Source organism: Protopterus annectens, chromosome 17.part0 (genome assembly GCF_019279795.1).
Source record: "Protopterus annectens isolate FY-2018-M chromosome 17.part0, PAN1.0, whole genome shotgun sequence".
Taxonomy (NCBI): Eukaryota; Metazoa; Chordata; order Ceratodontiformes; family Protopteridae; genus Protopterus; species Protopterus annectens.
Window position 1 is genome coordinate 196875853 of NC_056751.1, and position 22500 is coordinate 196898352.

Here is a 22500-nt window from a genome sequence, read left to right on the forward strand (position 1 = left end):
CGGGACAAGACAAACAACTAATCTTTGAAAAATAATAAAGGGCCTATATTCACAAATCCTCTGATATACTTTAGGGTCAGTATTTCCAAAAATTAGATTAAATTTCCTGTCAGAATAAAAATTTTACAAGCAGTGCTGCTAGCAGTCTGGCATCTTGGCCATGCCAAGTACCACACTGTGCAGAAACCTGTTTAATTCTCTTTATACTACAAAACCAGGGAAGATAGCTCTCATCATCTAGCAAGTATTTCAGATTCGGGTGAAATTATTCAGTCTGATTGCATTAGGAGTTCTAAGGCAGTGTAACAACTACCTTGTACTTACTGACTGTTCAGTATTGTCAGCATTTGGTAGTACAACCTTTTCAATTTTGGAGGTAAATGTTATGTCCTTGGAAAGAACTTTAAAATGTTGCTGCTTCATAGTGTATATATCTGGAGGTTTTGGAAGTGAAACTTCTTATGGGATGATGTGAGAGCTCGGGATGTAAGAGAAAAGTGAAACGTAAGTACGTAAGTGACTTCTGTACTTCTACTTCAGCTTTTCAAACACACACACACGATGAAGAGTTGGAGTGAGCAAGCGATCCCACACACACACACACACACACACACACACACACACACACACACACACACTGACAGTGCCTGGTTACACACACTGACAGTGCCTGGTTATGCTTCCATTATGGCTAGTAATGCATGTGATGTAGTTTAATAGTTTCAAAGGAATGCTGTTTTTTTCATTAACAAAAACAGATTTAGAGAATTTTGGAATGAGACCATTGTGACAAAGGAAACACGTGCATGGTGCAGCTAAGAACAGGGGTTAGAAAAATATGGTTGAGGGAGAAGATGGTAAGTACTGAGAAGAATACAGGAGGGTAAAAGAGAAATAGGATTAGGATAAGGTATTTGAGTAACAGAGGTGAGAACAGGAAAGTGAAAGGTTATGCTTGGGGGAAGAGACTGAGTAGATTAGTGATACCTAGGGGAAGATGGGAAATGTAAGTAGGGAGGTAGAATTCTAGATATAATGAAAGGAGAGTACAGGAAAATAAATTACGTTTCTGGTAGAAAAGTGAAAGGTATACATCAGCTAAAAGAATGGCCTAAACTAGTGAGCTGTAAACTATGACAGCTGGTTTGAGAAAATATGTATTGTTCTTATAATATGTTTGTGAAGTATCAGATCCTGTAGTATGAGATATTTCAAAATAAATGCATAGAAAAAAAAAAAGAATGTGCATGGTCACCACACGTGGTAAAACTTCTGTAAGGAAGTGTGAAGGAGCTTATACAATACTGTACCATTTACTTTCCTTTAAGTTTCACATCTACTGCACGTGGCAACCCTGCACATATTTTTGTTGTTCTTTTGATTGCTTATCTGGCATTTTGCTAGTGTTCACATTTCATGTCTTTCTGTTATACTGAATGATTGCTAGCTGGATAGGTGAAAAGAAACTACACATGCTCCTTGCTCTATAATATTTTCTGTAGCTTACTGAAGTAACAGCTGCAGCCATGGACCATGACATAGGCAACACAGAATAAAAATGATGTATGCAATATTGCACCCAAGCTACACAGGGCAGTGTAGAGACTGGCCACTCTATGCCACAAATATCAGATTCTCTTCGCAGATTAGATAGTGGTAAAGATACAGTCATCTTCATTTGAACAGTTTGAAAAGAGACAGTGACAGGTGACTGCAACACTATAATATGGGGTAGTGTCATGCGACCATGATAGCCATGTACTCAGGGAAGTTGTGGGGAGTTATGGTGAGGACATGCTACTACAATGTGACTAGATCCAGTATCCTTTGAACTGCCTGTGATGTAGCGATTTGATGTGGTCCATGGCAGGGAAATGGTTAAATTTTAGGATCATCCACTTGCACCCAAATGGGTTGTCTCATGTTTTCAGCCTAAAGATCAACATTGCTCATGATATAGATGATTCCCATCCCCAAAAGGGAGAGGCTATTCGAAGTGACAAGGACAGTGTAGAACTATTAGACAATGGTTCTTCAGCCTGGTAAGGTGTCCCATTTTATTTCAGCCAGAGAAGTGATGTTACCCATGACCAGGACAATGCCTACAACTGGGGAATGGCAGGACATGCATCTATAGGTAACAGTGATGCAGTCTCACTAACAGCCTGAGTAGTCTGCCTTGGGATGGATTGTACATGACCACCTCATTTCTGGACCTTCTCACAGCCATGGAATATGTGGTCTCCAGAAGCAGATGAGATGGCAATTGCATGGAAGCTGCTATGTGTGCAACATTTCCCAGCAGTAACCTCTTCAGCACTGTGTGCTACTAGCCATTGTACTCCACATCACAGTACAGCTGGTGCACTCCTTACCTTAAGGCACAGAACACACTTAACGTCTCTCCAATGCTGTGGATAGTAGCTGTCTGTGCCTGTACCCGAAATCTGTACACCTCCTGGTTAAATCAAAGTGTCATAACATTATCACAAAAAGTCTTGGGATCATGCCAGTGTTGCACCTTCATGTCTGCCCTCTATGGTATGTATGTCAAACTCAAAGTCGGTGCACATATCAGATGCTGTATGGGTTGGGTATACAGGTGTAAATCTTGAGGGTTTCCCCAGTACAGAATGTCTGTCATCCACTGGTGAGGCTGTGTGCTGAAGCTTTGCCTCTACAGAGTTCTGTGTAATAGTGGATATGAGTCAATCCTGCCCCTGTAGTGTTGCAGATGGTATCACTGTATTATTAGAATGTGCCTCTTGCATGTTGTCATAATTGTTGGCCACAGGTATACTTCTGACTTAAAAAATACAATCAGCAAACCATTTTTTGGATGCTCCTGACTTCAGCCTTATGTTATTCTTTTTTCTGGAACTTCCACAGATAGAACATGTGAAAGCATTAAAACATATAACACTACTGTAAACCCATACAGATGTGCCTCAAAAGCCACCTGTGGCATGCATAATGCTACACATGCAACACACAAAAAGAGCACGATAGCATAAACTGAGAGATGTGCTTTGTCATGCAAGTTATTGTAATTGCAAACCAGTAACACAATGGAAGGACAGAAATGCAGGTGTTCCTTGGTCAAGCCTCACTTTGAACATGTAGTGGTGTGCACTATGGCACATAGTAACAGCATTACTAACATGGAGCTTTCCCTATTGACACATGGGATATTGATGCCAGCCCAGCAAACACATCCACGTCACCCATGCTATGATAAGCCATTACCCATGGCTGACAACTGACACCAAATACTCCTCAACCTCAGTGAGCCCCTTCTACACTGGTGGCCTGTGCCTTGGTTGATTTGTTTTGTGAAACACTCCATGCATTTTCCTTTACATAGAATATTTTATGAATACCTATTCATCACAGATGTTACAGGGACCTATTATGGCTGGCCACCACATTCACATTGTGCACAGTCCTTGTTGTATCTGGTCACTGTAATTCTTGTCTGCAGCATATTGGCCCTGGACATGCACTCCATGTATGTAGAGGGACTGCGGTACTTCTTTGTTCTCCTGGCTAACAAAGTTTTCAAGGTGCTATTTGCCATGGTTGGCTATTCCAGCTTATCTACACATGTGGGCAAAACATATCAGGCAGTGGTTGTATATGCCATACTATGACATTCAATAACTATGCCCATGACCAGGTTATCAGCTGTAATTAATGTTATAAGCAGCATCACTCTTTGACATTTATATACTGTACTTATGGTTCATAGGATAATAGATTTGTATTAGGCTAATGACCAACATGACCCTTTTAAGCCTAACTGTACATTCAGTCTCTGACAAGTTCTGGTACATTTGATAATTCTAAGCAGGGGCTTGAGAGATGAAACATTTACAAGCAGGGACCTGGGAGATGAACCATTTACAGATTGCCTGTGTCCATTAGACACATACGTGCCAAACTAGGGATGAATTTCCTGTTCCCCATCTAAGTGACAAAGTTACGTTTGAATTAGGTTAGGGAGGAACTCTGGGTAATACTGCTGCTGTTTGTTTTGTGGATATGCAAGAGATCCATCAGGATGGGGTATGGAAATAGCTTGTTTACCAGATATAGATCTTTCCTCAATAGCCTGTAAGAGACAGAATACAGTGATAGGGATTTCAGGCTATCTGCATCGGAAATTTTACTTAGTGAAGAACCTCTGTGGATGTTCCAATTGTTGTATGTACCTGGTTAGGTAAATACACAAAGGGGGAATTGTACTCAATGACAGGTCTAATGAATGCTGAATATAGTAGAACAATGACCGTCTTGGACTAAGATGCCATATCTTTGTTTATAAGTTATACAACATAATGGTTTTCTCACTGCTGTAGAAACATGATGGTCAAGACTAGATTACTGTCTTTGTGTGTCCCCAAGTCCCTGACCACTGGGTTGATTCTTAGGGGTATGTTGTCGTTATGATAGTTTCCATGGTTAGATGACTTCCTGAAGGATACTCTTATGCATTTTGTGGCATTTAGCTTTAGTTCATGGCTCTGACACAAGTTATATGTCTGTGTCAGCCCTTCCTGGAGAACATTAATGTCAGTGGGGATTCGATGACTGCTCTTAATTTGCAGTCATCTTCATATATGGTCAGCCAGAGGCTCTTGACATTGGCCTTAACTTCAGAGAAGTAAATGCAAAAAGGAGTGGTTCCCAGGACTGATCCCTGAGGGATTCTGCTTGTGATTTGCCTTTTTGTAGTGGTGGACTCCCCAATTCTAGCTTGCAGGGTCCTATCTGTGAGCCAGCTGGCTATCCATCTGTTGACATATGGGTTTTTACCTAACATTTTGAGATTATCAACAATGGCTGAATGGGGTATTCTGACAGATGTCTTGGCCAGGTCAAGATAGGCAATGTGAAGTTTTTTTTTTCCCTCATCCAGTGCTTTGGTGAATTTTTCAAAGAAGTCCACCAGGTTGAGTAGGCATGACCTGCCATTGACAAAACCAAACTGAATTGGGTCCTGTGTCTGGAGGTTTCCTATGTCACTGTTGACCACTGCCATGGTCGTTCTTGCTATGGCTTGGGATGTGAGACTTGTGAGACTTATGGCTACAATTTCTAGAGTCTGTAAATGGTCCACCTTTGTGCACAGGGATAACTATTGCTGTTTTCCATTTGTCAGACACAAAGCCTGCTTGGAGTCTATGATTAAATAGCAATTCCTGAGGGCCTGCTAGATCATGTTTCATGCTATTTAGAAAGCATGCTGAGATATTGTCTAGCTCATTGATGCAGTGATCTTGGCCTGAAAGACAGCCTTGAGGATATGTTCTCTAGTGATATTAAGGAGAGTTATGTATGGTGGTATTTCTTGAGATCAGGTTGATGGTGATAGAGGGGTAATGTTAGAGCTAAATTTGTCTGCCAGTAGATTTGCTATATCTTCTGTCATAGAATATGTGGTTTTGTTAACAAAGAGTTCTGCACAAAACTGTATATTGTCTTTGAGGTTGCGTACATAGTTAAAAAAATGATTTGTGGTTGTCCTTGGCTTGAGAGGTAAAATTTGCCTCAAATTTGATTATGGTAGACTTTATTTGTCCTCTGAGTTGTTTGCTTACTTTGATGAGAGTGCATGTATCCTGCTGGATGCTACACAACCCAATTTTCGCCATGATTTTCTTCCACTAGGGTGGCTTTTTTTTTGAGTTAGTCCTGTACTTACTTATGCTGGGTGCAGCTGCCTCTATGAAGTTATTAACATGCTTGTATATGGTTTCTGTGAACAGTTCTGCATAGGCAGCAACTTCTTAGGGAATATGGAGGCTTGAATTTTTGTCAGGTTATCACTTAATATTAGGAAGGTAGCCTTGAGTATTTCTTGAACATTCCAGGGTTAGCTTGGGTCCCCAATTTTATTTTAAAGGAAAACTCCACCCTCTCCTACAGCTTAACTCAATCCTTAGGTTTCTTTTCTCCCTACAATATGGCCCCAGTATTGTGTAGGTATCTGAAATCTGAATGTACTTTTTAAAACTGTTATTTCCTTACATTGGAATCAATGGAAAGGAAAGCACACTTACTTTTTTTAACTTCTCTCCTACATTGCAGAGGAATTCATAGGTTCATACTAGGCTATCTTCCCTAGGGCGTTTATAAGCCTAGCCAGAGTGTGTTTGGCTTTCGCCACCCATTTTAAATTAATTTTGCTATGCCCCTTTTCAAGGTTAGTATACAGTGCCTCTGTCTAACAGTGACACAGAAGTGATACCCGGGGTAAACCTACGATCTCCCATCCACTCATCAAGATTCCTCTTGAAGAGAGTCAATGAGGGACTCTGCCTAACCTGGACTGGAATTTTATTCCAGAGTGAAGGGAGCCTCCTAGTTATGAATCTGCCCCTCCAGCATGTCATATTTATTTCAGTGCTGAGGTTCAAGTCTCTCAAGCACGTAGCTCAATGGGATTTGGATTTTCTGAGGTGCAGCATGTCCATTAATTCCGGGTTGGACATGGCTTTATACGTCAGGCACAGATCACCTCTGAGCAGGTGGTATGCCACGGGTAGAGCTGGAGTTTCTTTAACCGGGCAGCATATGGCATCTGTTTGAGCCCTTTGATCCTCTTGGTGAGGTACGTTTGGGGTCTTTCCAGTTGCTGCAGGTGTCTGGTAAGGTACATCCCAAAAGGGGCATTGTACTCAATTATGGGCCTGATGAGGGATGAGTAAAGAGGCACGATGACCTCCCCTGATCTAGATGTGAATCCCTTCATGATTAGGTGGGCTATATAAAATGTTTTTCTAACCACTATGGCCACGTGGTTGTCAAATGAGAAATTGCTATCAACTTGGGTCCCCAGGTCCCTAATTACTTCTTCTGTACTTAATGGATTACCACCTATGTGGTAATTTGTGGGCACTTTGTTTTTGCCAAAGGGGATGACTATACACTTTTTGGCATTTAGCTTGAGGCCATGGCTCTGGCACCAGTTGTCTGTTTCTATGAGGCCCTTTTGGAGGATGCTTGTGTCGGCTGGAGAGTCGATTATGGTGCCCAGTTTGCAGTCATCTGCAAACTTGGTCAGCCACAGCCCTTCCATGTTGGCCTGTTCCTCCGAGAAATATATACCGAACAAGAGAGGTCCCAGGACTGAGCCTTGTGGGATGCCACTTGTAACTGGTTTGGAGTCTGACATGGCTCCAGCAATTCTAACCATGTGGGTTCTGTCCTTGAGCCAGTTTGCAACCCATCTAGTGTCATAGGGGTTTATATTTAAGCTGGTGAGCTTATCTAGAATGCCCAAGTGGGGTATTGTATCGAAGGCTTTTGCGAGGTCCAGGTAGGCTGTGTGGACCACCTTCCCCTCATCAATGGCCTTGGTGACTGTTTCAAAGAAATCAACCAGGTTTAAGAGGCAGGATCTGCCCTTAACAAAGCCGAACTGGGTAGGATCCAGTGTCTGTAGGTCCACAATATCTTTATTTATGAGGTCCATGATGATCCTTTCCATAGCTTTTCAGACCAAGCTAGACAGTCTTATGGGGTGATAGTTTCCAGGATCTGTTGAGGCACCACCTTTGTGGAGAGGGACCACTGTTGCTGTACTCCACTCTTTGGGTACATATCCTGTAGTAAGGCTGAGATTAAACAGTAGTTTTATGTTTGGGTTTAGCTCTTCTTGGATTTCATATAGGATGCAGCCTGGGACACCGTCTGGTCCCATTGATGCTGTGTTTTTGCTTTGGAGAGGGTGGGTCTTTCCTGAGCATCTGAGATGTTGGGGGGGGGCAGCACTCTGCTGGGATAGATATTTGCTCTTTTGGTGGGGAGAAGTTTGCGCTGAACCTGTCAGCTAGGATGTTGGCAATGTCTGTGGGTTCGGTGTATTTTTTGTCATTTTGGACTAATTCTGAGCATATCTGGGAATTCCCACCCAGGTTCCTAACATAACTGAAGAAAGCCTTGTGATTATCCTTAGTGTCCTGTGCAATTTTTCTCTCGAAGCTGGCCTTAGATGATTTAATGAGTGCCCGTAGTTTTTTGCTAATACTGATCAGAGATGCCTTCCCTTTTTGGGATTTTGCTCTATCATGTAGTAGCTTCCTCCTTCTATTGTATAGTTTGTTTATGGCTGGGGTCCACCAGATAGGATGTCTGCCTTTGGAGGATTGGGTCTTGGTTTTATTTGGGATTGCATGATCCATGCATTTCTGAAGGTGTTCATAGAATGCGTTTATAAAGGATTCTGTGGTCTGGGCCGTATTTTCCACAGACCCGGGGGCTTTGAAGGATTCCACCTCGGTTTTGAGGAGTGTGAAATTTGCTTTAGAGAAGTTTTTCTCTGTGGTTTTCTGGGCAGCGGGTGGGGTCGGGATGTGAATATCCAGTGAGATTAGTTTATGGTCTGATCTTACCAGTGAGGGATACACTTCTGGTCTGGAGCATAGAGTCCCCATGTTGGTGATGATCAGGTCCAGTATGTTTTTCCCTCTTGTGGGAGTGATAACAAGTTGTTCCATAGCATTTGAGTTTATAAATTCTAGGAACCTTTGGGCTAGAGTGTTGGAGCTAGAGTAATGCTCCCAGTCTATGTTTGGGTAGTGGTAGTCACCCAATATAATGGTGTTTGGAGAGACCTTCATATTTTCCATTGTTCTCAGGAAGGCTGAGTGGGGTTCCTGGGTTTCGGAGGGTGGTCTGTAGCATGCTATAAACTGGAAGGCAGTTTTACTCACTGTTAGTTGCACATGGATAGTCTCTAATGCTTAGTGCTGTGCCACCAACCTGGAGGTGTGGGTATCTTTGACGAATATTGATACTCCCCCTCCTTTTGTCCACCTACATGACAGATCATGGACACAGTTCACTCTGTATTTTACCCTCGCAGGTACTGATTGTGACAAAAGGAGATACTGCCAGCACAGCTAGCTGGAATTTTGTAGATAATTGTAATTCATTGGTGACTATTGAAATGATGTATATAGGATTCTTGCGTTACAAATGTATTAGAACTGTATGTCATGTGTATGTCAAGCTGCTCTGTACAGATTTTTGTGTGAAAAGGTGTTCGTAAAATGCTGTGTTCAAAATGTATCCACAGTGTGCCCTACTGGAAATAAACAGAAATGTACATGCACTATTGTATATGTTTAAATATATATGTTTCAGAGGAAACTGGAGGGCTAGTCTCAGCTCAGCAAACTTTAGAAAAAATATTTGAAATTAAATGACTTTATAGGTTATCTGACAGGTGTCAATGCAGCTAAAGACACAAAGTCTGTACTAGGGAGCTTTCTATATTGTGTTTGGAGTAAACTAATTGCTAGCTGAAAGGATGATGGAGTGCAGTTGTTTTATGACTTCCAGCATCTGCCAAAGATCTGAGAAAAAACCCTTGTATGAGTATCTTTACATGTAGAAGATAAATACTGCCAACTTCGGCAATGGGTGTTTTGGCCTGTGAACTAGAAATCAGATGACCAGAAATTATGTAATTCTGCAAGCTATCCCAGCAGTAATATTTTAGATATTTGTTGAGAAGTCTCTGAGAGAGACAGAGCATTGCACATTCTGCCTTGGTCCTGACAAAAACAATAAGAACCATTCACCAAATCTGCTTTGATCTAATGAAGTAAGTTTATAGGGAATTGTATAATTATCTTTGATTCAGTCAGGAATATAGTAAAGCTCAGTTTGGATGCTTTTCTTTATTTGTGTGAGCCTGTACTGCAATGTTATTTTAAATATTTCATGTGGTTTTGAACTCTGTTGTCACTATGAATATATGTTTAATATTGTCTTGTTCTTTTATTATTTACTATTAAATACATTTAAACCTTTCATTGTGGCTGCTCTGTGTAGAGATATTTAGGTTTTAAGAGTACTTGTATATTTATTTGGTTACACTGTGTGAGCCACTCCTAATAGCCTTGCTCTTGGTCAAACTACCTATTCTATTAATATTAATATTACACAGTAAAATTGGAATCCTTTGTTAAGTGACTTAAAGTAGCTGATAAGCAGTGACTGGTGGCAGTGAAAACTAACTAATAGTCTGGGCAGAAGGAGGCATAGCTAGTAAACCTGTGCTAGCCTTTCCTCTTTCCTAGGTGTGTGTGTGTGTGTGTGTGTGTGTGTGTGTGTGTGTGTGTGTGTGTGTGTGTGTCTAAATCAAACCTCAAAGAGTATGTGTGTCAGCTACTTGGGCAAGGACACGAAGAACTGGGTGGACAGAGAGGGTGCTGGAGGTCTTGGCTTGGTCACTCAGCTGAGATCTCAACTCTATAGCTGTGCTGTGCCAGTGGGAAGTCTTACTCAGGATCTGGATAAAGAGGGAGAAACCAGCCCCAGATTGACTGTGGTCTCTGTGTGCTCTTAAGGGAAATTGCACTTGATGAAGAGAGCTGCATCTGGAAATGCTGTGTACTTGTTATCCTCTCAGTGAATGTCCCCCACTGTTGCCAGTAGTGAGGATTGAGGCTCCTTAATTACTAGTCCAGTGGAGAGCTGTCACACTGCTATCAATCATAGATGGGCAATTAATCCTGCTAATGTCAGGAACAGAGCAGCTGGTATAAAAAAAGACAGAAAGCTGTGGAACTGTTTTCCACTGTTTTATTGTAGAGAAGAGGAGAACTTAACACTCCTTTCTCATAGCAAAAGAAAGCAATTAGATCAGTCAGGAGTTTAAAGGTAGTTGTCACCTCGTCTGACAAATTTACATAAGTGGCAACATAGCATTGAAATGCTAAGCTTTAAATGCTGGTTATTTTATAATAGTTTATATGTTAAGATTACTTAAATGTAATATCAAAGATTTCTGTGACATTTAGAGAAAAGTGAGAAGATATTTTTTGGTAAAGTATCAACACATTTACCATCTATAAGCCCTCCCCACACACGCAAACACACACTGAGGACAGAACTGCATAAAGAGTTACTACTTCTAAATATTTCCATACCTATGTACATTTTTTGTCTTACACTGCACCTCCCAACTTATATTTCTTTGTCTACCACTACTTCCACATATCCTCCTAATTTTTGTATAATAAAATTACTTATACTGCATTATAAAGAATTTCAGAATAATCAATGTATTTTTCTGTGTTTCTCTTCTGTGTGTATTATATAAGTGCCACCTACATTTCATTACAGAAATCCCCTGCTTAATTTTAACTCAGCTATGACTCTATTTAACATAATAGCATCATTAACCCCTATATTACTTGTACATAGCACCTCATACTGCCTCACCACTCCCAGAACACCACCTCATTATGCCACTACTAACACTGTTATTACTGATACAACTACTTTAAACCTTAACATTTACCCCTCCATCTTTCACCACATCTCATTCACCCCATTGCCATCACTCCAAACTAACACACCATCCATAAAATACCACTTATATATTATTAACATCTTCCACACCATAGTGCAACTTGCCTCTAAACAAACTCTCTGTGGAGATGTACACCCAAACCCTGGTCCTAACACTCCCATCAACCAGCCGACAACACAAAACTCCACTCACACCACTGTACATCTCCCCAGTAAACTCTGACCTGCTTCTGCTTAACATAAACATCAGAAGTGTCACAAACAAGGTCTCAGACCTACATGCACCCCTTTCTCTCTACTCTCTGATATGGTTTTGCTCACTGAAACATTGCTAAAACCAGAAACAACTAACAATGAAATAGTTCCTCCTGGCTATAACCTACTGCGTACAGGTAGAACTAACAAAAAAGGTGGCGGCATTGCTATTTTATTGAATGGCTACTTAAACATTGAAATAATGGACCTTCTACTACCTACATTAGTAACAGCAGAAGTCATAATTACTAAACTACATTTGAATACCAAAAAAAAAAAACTATAAACCTAATTGATTGCTACTTTCACCAGGTAACAATAAAGCCATAGCAGAAAATCTACTTCACTGGGCCTCTAGTTCACTACCTCAATAAACCATAATACTAGGAGATATCAATACTGACTGGCTAACATGTAAATCCTCCAAACCTACAAACTTCATAAACATTAATGGGTTTTCTCAACTTATCCAAGTCCCAATCAGAGTCAATAAAACTGCAAAGAGGGAATCAATACTCGACTGAATACTGTCAAACAGACTGGAAAAAATTAGTAATTCAGGCTGTCTCCCAGACAGCCTGATTGGCCACCTACCAACCTATCTAATCAGAAGTCAAACCTATCTAGTAAACTCCACCACCTATCAACAAATATGTAGGAAAAATACTTTAACCTCAACAATTTTATTGGCGCTCTAGTAAGTTATAAGTGACACCCCTTGAAAACACTTTATCTCAATGATTCTGTATCCTACTTTAACTCAACATTCCTCACAATACTAGACCACCATGCACCCCCTAGAACCATACAAATTAAAGCTAATTATACCCCCCTTTTTATCCAAAAAGACTATATCCCTACTACATGACAGAGACAAAGCCTGAGTAAACTGGAGGAAAACAGGTAGCCCTACTGACGAACAAAAATATCTTGAACTTAGAAATAAGGCAAAGAAAATGATTAAAGGAGACAAAACAAGCTACTTCCAAAACACTCAGAAGAGATACTGAACCAATCCTAAACAACTGGGAACAAATATCAACAAATTGCTCCACCCAGATAAAGCTGACACCCCTGCTCCTACAACCACTTACCGTTCAACAAACATAGCAACCCAGTTCAACAAATTCTTTAGAGATTCTATCCTAACTCAAGCATGTTATCAAAAACCATCTACTACTATCAAGTCACCCAAAATCAATACTACTGGTCTGAGCTTCTCACTGCAACCTGTCCCCATCTTCACTGTTTAAATGATGCTTAATAAGCTAAAACCTACAGCTATCTCTGCAGACAATCTACCAGCAGAATTATTAAAGATCACTGCTAATGCTATTGCATATCCTGTAACAATTCTCATTAGTTGCTCTATAGCTGAAAATATAGTACCCCACCTTTGTAAAATTTCCAATATCACTCCACTACACAAAGGAGGCAGCTCCAAAGAATTAACCCATTATCGACCTATCGCCATACTCTCCCCCCTCTCCAAAATCCTTGAAAGGTGCGTACACACATAAGCCATGTCATTCCTAAACTCTTATAATCTACTGACAAATACACAACATGGTTTTAGACCATCACACAGCACTAGTACAGCTCTCATTTCTTTCACACAGACTGCCAACAAACACAGAAATAATAGAAATTATATCTCAACCATATTCTTAGACCTTTCCAAGACCTTTGACATGGTTAATCATGTTAAAATCATCAACACCCTCACAAAATTAAATCCAAGCCCATCTGCCATTCCCTGGTTTAGAAATGGCCTAACGAGCAGACAGCAGGCAGTTAGATGGCACCAGAAAATCTCTCCACTACTATCAGTCTCACTAGGAGACCCACAGGGTTCCATTCTTGGACCAATGCTGTTTGCTATTTTCACTAACAACCTACATACTGCCACACTTCATGCTTCCATCATTCAATATGCAGATAATTCTACACTAATCTGTGCCCTCCCCCCACCCCAGGCTCTCCTACAACAAACACAATTCTCTTTTCTTGCTATTGAAAGTTGGCTCTCTGAATCACAATTAATATTAAATCCCAATAAGACTCAGCTTATTATCTTTCCACCCACACAACACTTTTCTCATAACATTAAATTCAACATCACCTCTAGTAATAACATAGTCATACCTCTTGTCAGTTTCATCAAACTACTAGGGGTTACTATTGAGAGCAACATGAAATTTGACATACATATATCCAGTACTATAAAGAAAGTACATGAGAAACATGCTGTGCTATACAGGAACAAACAGTTCCTAACAGACTCCACCAGAGCCACTATTGCATGAGCCCATCTCATCTCCACTCTTTTGTACGCCTCACCAATATTCATCAATCTCAGAAAATCTGACCTTTCCAAGCTGCAAGCATCTTATAATAAAATTGCCAAATTTGCAACCAATACACCTCACAGAACACATTACTGCACTCCCGTTAAAACACTTGATTGGCTGGAATTTCCCAACCTTATTCTTTATAATCAACTTACATTAACCCACAAACTACTTCACTACACTGAAAAAACCCTGCTCTGCACAACCTACTATACCCAAGCACTAAAGATAGAGTCCTGCGATCCAGTCAGAAACTACTATTAGACGTGACCAAAGCCAATAATTCTGTAGGTATTTCCCTCTATAGCAACACTGTTGCCAAGCAATGGAACAACCCCCCCCCCCCCCCCAACAACTCAGCCACAACTTCCTTTGCCTCCTTCAGAAATGCCTTAAAAATCCTACCTATAGCAATATTGGATCTGTAACTGTGACAACCCTGACTAAACTCTTATACTTCTACTCTATTAACACCCCCACAGTACTCTGCTACTCCCTCAAAGGTACCTTTCCCTACTTTATCCTACTGTAATTACCCCTGCATTCCACCTTCCTATTCTAACATTTATAACATCTATAGCCTAAAATCTACCTTCTGCAACCTGGATCTGTAATTTTCAAAACCCTGAATAATCATTATACTACCTAATGTGCTCTATCAACTCCCTCTCTCACAGCTCATTATTTTCTCACTTTTATACTTTTTCATTTCTCCCCTCTTCTTTCATTTACCCTCACCCACCTGTCTATTTATTTGTACTTCATCCTCAGGTTTGAAATCCTGTGAATCTGCATAGCACACTAAATTTGTAATTATTCATAATTATAAAACATATACAAACTGCTATGTCAAAAACTAAATACTGTATGCAAACATAGCTAGCTTTTTCACTATGTCTGCATGTATGTATGTATGTATGTTATGATGTATTCCAAAGTACATTATATAAACATAACTGACTGATAGACTACTTATTCTCTGTATCTGGAGCTTTTCTCCCCAAGCCTCCACTGAAATAGGACCTGTGTCCAGTTGGACTTACCCGGTAAACAAATGTAAATAAATAAATATGCTTGACACACAATAGCAATCAGGAAAGGCATGGTATGTTATAAGCAATATATAAAAGTATAGCTTTTTTACATTTATAAAAACTACTATTGGAATGATATCAAATAATTAGAGTAACATTCATACTTTTACAAGTTAAACCTGAATCACACACAACTGTCATTCTTTTAATGCAAGTTTATATGCTATGTCTCCTTAAGAAAATGGTAGTCTGCTTTAGATTAAACATTTCAAACAAATTGTACTTGCTGAATCATTAAATATTATTTCTTTGAGCACAACGGCTTTTTAGTGGCTGGGATACTTTGAGAATGTTTTGTTGTTTTTTTGTTAGTTTGCAGGGGTTTGAAGGATTTATGTGTGGTATGGAGGTGGCTTGGATTAACATAAGAGCATTTTTTTGTGAACTGTAACTGATGGGTTGTTCATTTTCAAGCCCTTATCATGAAAACTAGCTTGAAACAACTTAGAGTAACGAGCACTTTTGGGATTCTGTGGGAGTTCTGAAAATTCACTATCCAGCTTATTTCTTCCTGTCTAAAAGTAAATAATCATAATATTTTGTATCATATGCTAAGATGTCAAAGAATACAGGTTGATAATGATCAAAAGACAATGAATTCTACTCTAAATCACTGTCAGTTATTATGTAGTTCTGAATGCTTGCTAATGATAGTATACTTGACATGCAATAGCACTCAGGAAAGTTATGCTATGTTATAAACTAAGTATAAAAAATGTAGTTTCTTATATATGTAAAAGTTATTATTAGTATGTTATCAAATAATTAGAGTAACATTCACACTTTTACAAGTTAAACCTGGATTGCACATAACTGTTATTCTATTAATGAAAGTTAATATGTGATATTTCCTTTAAAAATGACAGGCCGCTTTATATTAAACATCCCATACAAATAGTGCTTACTGAATCATTGAATATTATTTCTTTAAATGCAATAGCTTTTTTTAGAGATTAACATACTCTGAAATGTGTTTTTTTAGTGGTTTGGAAGGGTTTGATGTATAATATAGAGGTGGCTTGGATTCACTTGTGAACATGTTTATATGGATTGTAGCTATTAAACGGTTCTGTTGCAAGCCCTTGTCATGAGGACCAGCTGGAAACAGCTTAGTTGGAGTCATGCACACTTCTATGATGCTGTGGGGGTTCTGAAAATTCTAAGAATTCTTCAGGTTACTTCTAAAAGTAAATAATCATAATATTTTAAATCATATGCTAAGATATCAATGAATACAAATTAAATAATAAGCAAAAGAGAGTGAATTGCATTCTAAACCATTGTTAGTTATTAAACAGTTCTGAATGCTTGCAGCATACCAAAATGGCATTTTATATACTAGTCTATAGAACACAACTTCTGATAAAAAATTAGAATTGTGTTTTTCTGTTTTTGTCACTTTTTAATGACAGCAAAACTCAATATCTAGAAAAAAATAATATGGAAAGTTTGAATCTTAAAAGGGAAGATTTTTCAGATGTTTTGTTCAGATACTATTTGACATAACATTTAAAGGAAAAATAGGACTGACTCTTACAATAGTACTAGTTTAAAGAGTATCAAATATATAAGGGTAAATATATAATATAAGTGTTCTATTGTATGATACTCTACACTAGGATTATAGGTAAAATATAAAACCTAGGAATACAATAATAGTACAAGACATAGTATACAAACAGAAATAAAACACGATCAGTATAAGTAAATATGCATACAGTTAAAGAATACAAATGCATTTACAAGGGTGGGAGGCTGGCATAGTGGTTAAGGTGTTCACATTATAAGAACAAAGTGCAGGATTGATTCTCACATGGAGTAATTGACTGGACTTGGAATATTCTTAGCGCTTTTGTTTGATTTAATAAAAATGAACTTCATCAGAAACACACCCATAACAACTAATTACATTTAAATATCATATTCAAAAAATCACATGAAGAATTTCAACCAATAAATACATCAAACTCATAAGTATGACTCACAGTGTTAATTATAAAATATAAAAACATAATTAAAGCCTTTGTGCTTGTAAAAAACATTTGGTGTTAATCATATCATTTAGTCCAGGAAGCTGGTCAGCCTTTAACAAAATTTGCCATATAGTTTCACAGCATTCTAACTCAGCTTTAAAATCCCCACTTAATACATCATTGTTGACCGTTTCCAATATGAAAACTTTTTGAAACTGGGGCACAAAACAGAGTGTCTAGCTAATGCATTAGACATATCCTTTTTTTGAATAGCCAAAGTGTGTTCATATATACATTTATTGAGAGCTCTAATAGTTTTCCCGACATAAAAATCTTCACATGAGCTTCAAAAAGCTGACTACATAACATTAGTGGTGTTACAAGTGGTGTTACCAGTATAGTGCCCTTTAGGTGCCAAAATCACCCAAAACTGGACAAGCTTTGTGTACCATTATGTACTTCACCCGAAAAGGTGTCATCATTGCTTCTCAATCAACTTAACCTGATAAATTGTCCTTTGACAACCCTTCTCTTCATATAACTAAGATGTACTCATTTGATGAGCAATGATGACACCTTTTCGAATAAAGTACGCAAGTTACATGTTTTTTTCACACAAAGGGGATACAAATTCTCTTGGTTGGAAAACATTATAACTGATGTCTTTGAGTTAAGGGTACACAAAGCTTGTCCAATTTTGAAGTATATTAGAGATAATGTTCACTACTGCACTGAAGTTTTGACAAAAACTGTAGACCATTATTCTTTGACTTTTCCTATTCCCATCACCAATGAAATGATGTGCATCAAGAACATTATTATAGATAATTGGAAGGTGGTGTTAGGTAACCCTGAACTATCCAAAATTTTGTGTGACAGGCCTATTTTTACCTATAAGAAGACAGTTAATACTAAAATGATTTTAGAAAGGGGTTCTAAACACACTAGGTCTATTTGTGATTCCAGTTTTGGTACATATCCCTGTATGACATGCAAACAGTGCAGGTACATTATGGGGACATTCCCAGTAATATTTAAACATATGGACAAAGTAGTGGCAGCTAAAGGGAACTATACCTGTAACACCACTAATGTTGTGTATTCAGCTTTTTGAAACTCACGTGAACATTTTTATTTCAGAAAAGCTATTGGAGCTCTCAATAAACATATATATGAACACACTTTGGACATTCAAAAAAAGGATATGTCTAATGCATTAGCTAGACACTCTGTTGTGTGTCCCAGTTTCAAAAAAGTTTTCATTTTTTTGTATTGGAAAGGGTCAACAATGATGCATTAAATGGGGATTTTAAAACTCAGAATGTCGTGAAACTATATGGTATATTTTGTTAAAGGCTGACCAGCTTCCTGGACTAAGCAATATGATTAACATCAAATGTTTTTACAAGCACAAAGGCTTTAATTATGTTTTTATATTTTATATTTAACACTGTGAGTCATACTTATGAGTTTGATGTATTTATTGGTTGAAATTCTTCATGTGATTTTTTGAATATATTTAAATGTAATTAGTTGTTATGGGTGTGTTTCTGATGAAGTTCATTTTTATTAAATCGAATGAAAGTGCTACGAAGGTTGTGGTGTCTCTTTTCTCCTTCAATGGCAGTTTGTTATTTGGTTTGAGTTTGTGTATTTTGGATTTATCCATTTTTTTGGGCTTGGAATATCCCACAAGAACAGTTAGCATAGTACTAATTTATGAACTTCTGATCCTGTGAATAACTTTACACATAGTAAAAAAAATAGAAAAAATATAAAATCATCTGACCTGTAAATTAATAAATATGAAAATAACAACTGACTTCTTCCCTATAGTAGACCAGGGAGATAATGTGAGGAATAGGGAAAGCTAATTGTAGAGACATTCAGTTTGGTCAACTTATAATAATGATTCTGAATACCTGTTCAACTTTTCTTAATCAAAATAATTCACTGACAGGATTTTTAAGATGATCCTTACTAAAAGTATGAAACATAGTAATATGACTCAGAAACATGAGCTAAGTGTTGTTGTTGTTAGTCTAATGGAGAGTTTAACAGGTAGTTTGTTCATCTTTTTCAACAAACTAGGAATGTATTATTCCATAGAGACAGGTATCAAAAATTTCCTAGAAATAAACAAGAATGGTGAAATATCTGACATCGTTCTGTGGGATTCGATAAAGGCTTACTTTAATGTAAAAGATACAAGCCAGTAAGTTAGTAAAACAAGAGAATGGGACAAAGAATCGAATACACTATATGCCAAAATAGAAACACTAAAGTTAAATATAAAACCAAATGACATTATCAGTCAGCGTGAGCTTACAAACTTAAATACAAAATATGCTAAAATTCTAAATCATAAAGTTTCAATGATCCTGGAAAAACTAAATTTCAGGCACATTCAGTAAAACCCTTATGCTTGCATAAACTTGCTCTTAGATCAAAGAAAATGAATAAAGTAAATCATATCAAAGAAATGATAATGCATATAAATAATAAAAAGAAAGAAGAACAAATATTAAAGGTATTCTTGAAGGCTTTAAAATATTTTATGAAAATATAAAAAATAAATAATAAGACAAATAACCTAGATAGTGATGATATAGTTGAAACCTTTCTAAGGAAAAATATAAATAACAATATGACAAGTGAACAAATAAAAAAATGATGGATCGTTCATGTTAACAGAAATAAAAGCTCAAATAAAAAGTTAAAAAATAATAAGGTGCCAGGCTTAGATGGTCTTATACCAAAACTATATAATATATTAATGGACGATGCAGTTAAAATATTAGATAAGGTCTGTAGAGAAATAAAAACAACCACTGAAGTCACCCCTATCTTGGAGATATTCCCTTATATCACCAATTTTAAAACAAGGTAAGGATCCTTCAAAGTGATCGTCATATGGACTCATTTCACTTTTAAATGTGGACTATAAGATGTTCATGTCAATTTTTGCTAGCAGGATTAATATATTTATTTCTAAACTAATTAACAATGATCAAACTGGGTTTATTTTAAATAGACAAGTAGAAGGTCCTATAATAAGAATAACATTAGTAGACTATGCAAATAAAAATAAAAAAATAACTTTCTATCATTAGTCTGAATTTAGCTAAGGCTGTTGACTCAGTTAATTGGCTGTACTTGTTAAAACACTTAATGTGTATAATTTCAAACCTGAGCTAACTGCATTAATTTCTAAGTTATACAATAACTATTGTGCTTATGGCGAGATAGGTTCTTTTCTTTCTAATTCTTTTAAATTACAAAAAGACACAAAACAAGGCTGCCCCCACCTTTACTTTTTGCATTAGCTATAGAACCCTTTGGTAATAGCATTAGCTCTAATAAGAACATTAATGGGGGTCTGTATTCTTTGAAAAAACTTTTCAACGAACATTACATCATCGACCTGTATTCAGCTAAATTCACTTCCGTGATTTGCTGAATACTTAAAGGGCAAACAAATACTTGACCCACAACCCAACGGACCCAAATCTAGCTAAACCAAACCTGCCCATGTGGGGGCTGTGACCAAAACCCTCACTAACTAAATATACCAACTCCAAGATTGCACTACAGTGGAGGAAAAGGTTGGCCAACTACATCTTTACCCTGTAAGTATTCAGCAAATCGCAGAAGTGAATTTCACTGCATACGGGTTAACAATGTAGCATTCGGTGGAAAAGTTTTTTTAAGAACTGATATAGAATAAAAGAAGAACTTGATGATATTTTACTCACAACAGGATGTATAGAAAATTCATTAAAGCATAGGATCTCAAATTTAAGATTTAAACATCATAAGACAAGTACATTATTAATTAATACAAAATTAAGTAATGCATGCAAAGTATTCTAATTTCAATTGGAATAGCAATCAAATGAAATACCTTGGTATAACCATTATGTCCAATAGAAAAGAAATGATACAAGCAAACTTTCCACAGGTTTTTAACAACAAAATATTATGTTTAGTCAAAAATTGGAACAAACTCTTCTTTACAATGGAAGAATGATTAATGCTTATTAAGATGATAATTCTCCCTACAATATTGTTTGTCTTACAATCTTTAGTACAATGTCCACCAAAAAATGCTGAAGAAGATAAGTAATATTTACTTAATTTTTTGGTATCCTAATAAATCAAGAGTTTCCTTTGATTGACACAGAAAAGATTAGGATAATTGTGGAATAGGATTCCCTAATATTAAATTGTATGCTACTTCAAAAACTGTAAAAGTTATAGCATTGTGGATTAATTCATCGTCATTTAAAATGGAAACAAATACATCAAGAAATATTATTAGTAAATAATAAATATATCACAACCAGTCATAAACAAGTAGTCCCTAATAGTTTTACCTAGTTATTAAAATATTTTTTACATAAATGGAATTACACCATCTTCTCAAATTATCTATTTAGATAACATAATTTCCTCTTTCCAAAGGTTCACATATTTGAACCAGTGCATTAACAACTGTTTTCTGTGTTTCCAACTGCATATACACATGACTGCTTAGAAACTCATAACTTCAACTAAATGCTAGCATTGAAACAACAAAGTAACTTAATTTATTGGAGTCAATTCTTAATTGTATTGATATATACATTGTTGAAAATGTAAGGTTGAAAATGTAAGGTCTAAATACAATCAAGATTCTGATAATTGGTTAATTTTACAAATATTTAGAGATTTTGTGAACACAGAGCTAAATAATATATATTAGCCTTGATACAAAATTGTCCCTTAAATTATTGGACATCTTAATGTCCATGTTGTTGTTGTGTCTTTCGGCTTTTCCCGGTTAGGGGTCGCTGCAGCGGAACTCCGGTCCGCTAATGATTGGCAGTAGATTTTTCATGCCGAGTTGCAAGCCCTGAAGCACAACCTTCAAGGAAGGTACGCCCATTCACGCATGTCTCCACACAGAAGACGCTTTAGCTGAGAATCGAACAGGACAACATCTTACTGTGAGGCAACAACGCTACTGCAGCACCACCACCGCAGTAAATAGCAATAATAATGCAATGAAAAATAAATCCTATTTGTCACAAATTTATAAAATGCCTAAGTCAGATTTCATATATTTAGACAATTAATATTGGAACTATTCTTCAAAAATTAATAATGAAGACTTTTCTGAAGAATACAAGAAAATAATATTAAAATCTACAGATAAAACAACATCTTCATTATACTGGAAATATTTCACTTGGGAATTCTTACTCAGAACTTTTGTGACTCCTAACGAAATTACAGTTATGTATGTATGAAACAAAATTAAATGCTGGACTGGATGCATATGGTATATGAATGCATAGTCATCTCCCCTTTTTGAAAAAAATTAATAACTTCATTCAAGCTCTATGGTCAGATAAATGTAATATTTCTAAATCTTTAGTTTTAATTAATGTTCCAATTCCTGAGATAATTAAAAAAATCCTGCCTTTTCTTTGGGCTATTCTTGTGATAGCCAGAAAA